Here is a 6,000-nt window from a genome sequence, read left to right on the forward strand (position 1 = left end):
CCCCTCTTTATGGCAGAGGCCAATAAACATCACAGCCTCTGGCACCCCCTCCTTCCCACGGCATATGCCAAGGCATCTTTGATACTCCCTCTGTTTTAACTCTTGAAATTAGTTTCTGCCCCCAAAGAGGAAAACTGCACTATGCTGGGTAGGAGACCTTTTTTGAACCTGAGGGCTTGTGAGAGACTGAAGGAGTTAACGTCTCAAACTTTGTGGTGGGGCAAGTTCTGCGTAAGGACGGACCCTGCCTAACGACGAACCCTGCGCAGCAAGGAACCGCAGGTGAAAAGAAGCGATCGGCCCAGATCAGCAACAGGAGGGGGAGGCCGTGCCGGCGGGTGCACAGCTCCCTGTTCTGACAAGGCTGTTCTGATGTGCTGAGCAGGGCAGCTCACCACACGGCCAAAGGCCACACGACGCTCACGCCTGCAGGGAAGACGTTACTCCCCAGAGGACCCCCGAGCCCAACGACCCACTTCCCGAAAGTTCTGAAAGCACAAACTGCACAGGACACCTAATTAGCCTAACGAGTTCGAGTGCCCGCCCGAAGGAGGGGCAAGGAGATGATAAAACGACAGAAACGGGAGCCCCACGCGCGCCCCTACTGGAACTGGGCCGCGAGGCTGACTGGGCCGGCGGCGGGCCCAGGGCCGGCGAAATCGTTCTCTTTCCCTTCCCTCCGTCTCTCTCTCCTCGTATAACCCCTACACCTCATCCCTTTCAGACATGGAACCGCTGACCAAGCCTGGGGCTAGGAGCGGATGCAGCCGCCCCCGGGCTCTTCTCTGAGGAGGAGTTTAGAAGGCAAGGGGGGGCCGCTCCGCGCCCCTGCCTCAGCGGGAGGGCTCTCCTTCTTCCCCGAGCTGGCGTCGGCGGTTGCCGGGGGTTACAGGGGTGGCTGAGGTGGTTTCGCGCCAATTCCCTCTGTGAGAAAGCCCGCCACCTGCTGTTAACGCCTCCCCAGTTCAGGCTGCTTCTGCCGCGAAGAACCCGTTGAACTGATCGTTTGGTGTCCTTTCACCTCAGTTTAGCCCGAGGGAATTCCGAACTCACCACGACCCCCCCCCAGGTCTGTCCAGCCCGGGTCGTGACAGGGCTTTCAAGGTACACTCCAGATGGGTCTGCGTGTGGGAGGAAAGAACTGCTCCGCTGCCAAGTGGCCGTCCATATTACAGACGGAGGGTGTCTCTGGAAAACGCAGCTGCTCTCAGTGGCAGCTCCCACAAATGTTGCTGCAAACCTGCTCACCATCTTGTTGCCGGAGGGACGATCCCAGTCAGCCGGTAGAGCTCCTCTGGGCTTTCTGGGTTGGTGTAGATTTTTCTTAGCGTTTGAGTGGACTGGAAGGAACTGCTGTGTTTTGGGAGGGGGATATTGATGGATATAAAGGAAAACAATTCATAGAATCCTAGAACACCAGGTCGGGAGGGAGCTCAAGGACCATCCGGTTAAAGCTTTCTTGGCAAAAGCAAGGTTTAGACAAGGTGGCCCAGCACCCTGTCCAGCCAAACCTTAAAAGTATCTTAATCTTCAATGTTGGGGAACCCACCACTTCCCTAGGGAGATTATTCCAATGGCTGATCGTTCTCATTGTGAAAAATTTTCCTTTTCTGTCCAATCAAAGTCTCCCCAGGATTAACTTGTACCCATTACCCCTCATCTTTTCCATGTGACTCCTTGGAAAAAGGGAGTCTCCATCTTCTTTTTAGCCACCCTTTAAGTCCTAGAACATGGTGATAAGGTCTCCCCTAAGCCTTCTTTTCTCAAGGCTAGACAAACCCAGTCTTGCCTCATATGGCAGGCTTGTTTCCCCTGGCAGAGTTGCTTTTCCTTTGATTAAGTCCCCAGAAGAGATTTGATTTTTCACAGTCCTAATTCTCATGGTAATTCTCACACATCTTGCCTACGCTTGCAGCCTTGGCCACCCATACCTGTCACCGGGTGACTGCATCACGCTGTCAGGGACGAGGTTCATAGGCACTGCCCTGAGGTCCCAGTCCTCCAGATACGTTGAATCGCCACCCTTGTACTCGAGGAGTTGACTGAGCTCTCAGCACTGACATGGGCAATTTGTTCTTCCTCTGGTCTCTCCACGTGAGCTCTGGGGGAAAAGCAGCCTCCCTCCTTCGGTGTCTGAGCGCACTGTACGTATTCCAGCTGGGCTGGCTTCTAGCTGTGGTAGCACCCCACAGGGGTGAGTCTCTGCCCAGGGGGCTCCCTGGCACATCCCCGTGTATCGCTACCACTCCCCACAGCGCGACCTTGTGTGCCAGCATCCCTCAGCACATCCCCTTGCCCAGGCACTGCTTCACCCACCAGAGGACAGAAAGCGCGCTGAAATGGCTGGCCATCAGCCCTCCTTAAAGATGCTGGTCTTTGGCTGGGGCACCCTGCTCACTACATGCAGTGAGGCTCGAGCAGTATCACAAGTCTTGCCCAGGAATCAAGTCCTACCTGATTCCTGCCCGGCTGGGGAAAGCAGGCACTGCACTCCACAACACCAGCTCCCTCCCTCCCAGCCCCACTGAACCCCTTCTCTCCCTCCTCCTGCAGGCCATGGCTGTGATACAATTCTTCGCCAAGGTTGTGCAAAGCATCTTCCGGAATGCTCTGCAGGAGCTGGAGCAGAGCGGCTTTTCCTGGGGAGCCCTGCTCTTTGCTGCCTTGGAGCAGTGGCAGTCCTGGGCCATCGGTGGAGTCCTGCTCCTGCTCTTCGGGCTCTGCTGGTGGCTCAGGAAAAGGAGCCGTCAGCCAGGCAGCAGCAGAAAGGAGGCCAGCTGCAGGAAGAAGGCGGCTAAGGAGGAGCAAAAAGTAAAATCCAGTGTTGCAGTGGATGTGGGCAGAATTTCGGTCAAGCGCTTCCTGCCAGAATCACTCGAGATGGTGGATAAGATGGTGGATGAACTTCTCCATATATGCCAAACGCTTTCCAGGAATAGTTTTATGCCGCGACTGAAGCTAGCTGTTTTCAGAAGCACCTTAGGAGGTTGGGGTCTCTGTAAGGATGATGCCTACAACCTGCTCGTGCCCCTGAAGCCCCCCCATGGGCACTCCTTCCACCTGGAGTTGGGCACCACCGGGGAGAGGCCAGCGAGGAACTGCAGGGTCCGCGTGGAGCTGGAGTGCACACGCAGGAGGGAGCGGCTGGTGGACCGTAGGAGGAAAAATCAGAGTCCCAGCCTCCTAGGCACCCTCTGCACCGGCCGCTACCTAGACATGGAGAATACCACCGACTGGTTCAAAACCTTGGAAAAATCAGCCTTGCTGCTTTTGCCTCAGTCGAGACACTACCACTTAACTGTGCTGCCCTCCAGGCGCTCCTGCAAGCTTCAGCTGACGAACGCTTCCAATAGTCCCCTGCTGATTGAGATGACATTTGTGGTGCAGCAAGATGGCTTGGACACCTTCCTGAGCATCGAGTAGGCAGAGGCCAGTGTTACCAGCAGCAGGACGTGGCCAGAGAGTCCATTCCCTCCGGGAGATCCACCGCGCGCAAAGCTGTCAATAAATCTCTTGTTTGGACAAAGGCTGTGTCCGTGAGTGTCCGTGCGTCTCTGGGTCGGGGAATGCAGGCATAGGGTGCCGACAGCTCAGCTGCCATGGCATCGGGGAGCATCTTGCAGAAGAGCTGGTGCAGTGGGCTCTGGTCTCAGTGATTCACTGGGCTTTGGCTTCCCAGGTGCTGCGCGTTAATGCCAGCAGGCAGCTTGGCATCACAGCAGAGTAGGGAGTACCTGAGCTGGAAGATGACTCAGCTGCTGCAGGAGCTGGAGCAGGGAACCCAGGAGCAGAGCGGCTTTGCCTGGGGAGCCCTGCTCTTTGCTGCCTTGCAGCAGTGGCAGTCCTGGGCCATCGGTGGAGTCCTGCTCCTGCTCTTTGGGCTCTGCTGGTGGCTCAGGAAAAGGAGCTCTCAGGCAGCAGCAGCAGCAGCAAGGAGGCCAGCTTCCGGAAGAAGGCGGATAAGGAGGAGCAAGAAGTAAAATCCAGTGTTGCAGTGGATGTGGGCAGAATTTCGGTCAAGCGCCTCCTGGACCTGCCAGAATTGTTCATGATGGTGGATGAGACGGCAGATGAACTTCTCCGTATGTGCCGAAAGCTTTCCAGGAATAGTTTTATGCCGCGACTGAAGCCAGCTGTCGGTGTGAGAAGCGCCTCAGAAGGTTGGAGTCTGTGAGGATGATGCTGCCTACCACCTGCTCGTGCCCCTGAAGCCCCCCCGTGGGCACGCCTTCCACCTGGAGTTGGGCAACAGGAGGGAGAGGCCAGCGAGGAACTCCAGGCTCCGCGTGGAGCTGGAGTGCACCTACACGAGGGAGCGGCTGGTGGAGGACATGCTGTGCTTCCTGCACCACCCCAAGGAGGAGCTGAGGAAAAATCAGGGTCCCAGCCTCCTAGGCACCCTCTGCATCGGCCCCTACCTAGACATGGAGAAAACCACCCGCTGGTTCCAGGTCTTGGTAAAAGCAGCCTGGCAGGTTTTGCCTCAGTGGAGACACCACCGCTTAACCGTGCTGCCCTCCAGGCGCTCCTGCAAGCTCCGGCTGACAAACGCTTCCAATAGTCCCCTGCTGATTGTGATGATATTTGAGGTGCAGCAAGATGGCTTGGACACCTTGCTGAGCATCGAGTAGGCAGAGGCCAGTGTTACCAGCAGCAGGACGTGGCCAGAGAGCTGGGCTATGGCAGAGGTGCAGTTCTTCAGGCACAGGGCCAGGCCTGAAGTCACTCCCCGGGGAGCTGGTGCTGCGGAACTGAGCACGCTGGACACGGAGAACACGCTCCTCAATTGGCAGTGGCAATCGCTGCCCCAGCTTTCCTACACAGCAAAAGCACACGCTGCGGAGTGGGACCCGATGCAGCCGAAGGGGCCATTGCAAGGAGCCTTGCGACAGAGATGCCTGATACCACGGGGACAGCGACCGCCCTCCCTCTCTGAGAGAGGCCATTCCCTCCGGGACATCCACCATGCGCAAAGATGTCCTCTTGAGGACAATGCTGTCTACCACCTGCTTGTGTCCCTGCATTCTCTCCTTGGGCACGCCTTCCACCTTGCTATAGTCACCATGGAGGAGATGTGGGTGAGAGAATCCTGCATCTGCATGGAGCTGGAGCGAACCTGCACGAGGGAGTGTCTGGTGGAGAACATGCTGTGCTTCCTCCACCACCCTGAAGACACACTGAGTAAATACCTGTATCACCCCCCTACCAGGTTATGGTGCTGCCCTCCTCCCACTGCTGCAAACTCTGGCTAGCTGACACCTTCAGGAGGCCTGTTTTCATAATGCTGACATCTGGCAGGGAGAAAGGCAACTCAGACATCTTCCTAATCATTTGGTAGGCTGAGGCTGGCTTTACTGGCTTTTGCTTTCTCTCTGATAGGACTGTGTCTTTCAAGTAGCATTTGGTCATCTCATGATATCGTATTCATCCTTCATGAGTCCTTAGGATTTTAAGCCATATCTTTGGGGTTTAGATTGTCTTTAGCAGGAAACGTACCACTTAGCGTAGCTAGAGCAAGCATGTGGGAGCTGTCTGCCTCCTTCTGTCTGGATATTTATCACACACCCATTTTGGCAATATTTAGGTGCATCGTATTCATATGGTGTTTCATTTTCCCCCTCTTTATGGCAGAGGCCAATAAACATCACAGCCTCTGGCACCCCCTCCTTCCCACGGCATATGCCAAGGCATCTTTGATACTCCCTCTGTTTTAACTCTTGAAATTAGTTTCTGCCCCCAAAGAGGAAAACTGCACTATGCTGGGTAGGAGACCTTTTTTGAACCTGAGGGCTTGTGAGAGACTGAAGGAGTTAACGTCTCAAACTTTGTGGTGGGGCAAGTTCTGCGTAAGGACGGACCCTGCCTAACGACGAACCCTGCGCAGCAAGGAACCGCAGGTGAAAAGAAGCGATCGGCCCAGATCAGCAACAGGAGGGGGAGGCCGTGCCGGCGGGTGCACAGCTCCCTGTTCTGACAAGGCTGTTCTGATGTGCTGAGCAG

General features: G+C 56.0%; 1 pseudogene; it reads left to right on the plus strand.

Moving 5' to 3' along the window:
* Window positions 1–3,130: 3,130 nt before the first annotated feature.
* On the plus strand, window positions 3,131–4,631 carry LOC142032398 (inositol 1,4,5-trisphosphate receptor-interacting protein-like 1; annotated as a pseudogene).
* Window positions 4,632–6,000: the final 1,369 nt, after the last annotated feature.

This window comes from Buteo buteo, chromosome 6, assembly GCF_964188355.1.
Source record: "Buteo buteo chromosome 6, bButBut1.hap1.1, whole genome shotgun sequence".
Lineage (NCBI taxonomy): Eukaryota > Metazoa > Chordata > Aves > Accipitriformes > Accipitridae > Buteo > Buteo buteo.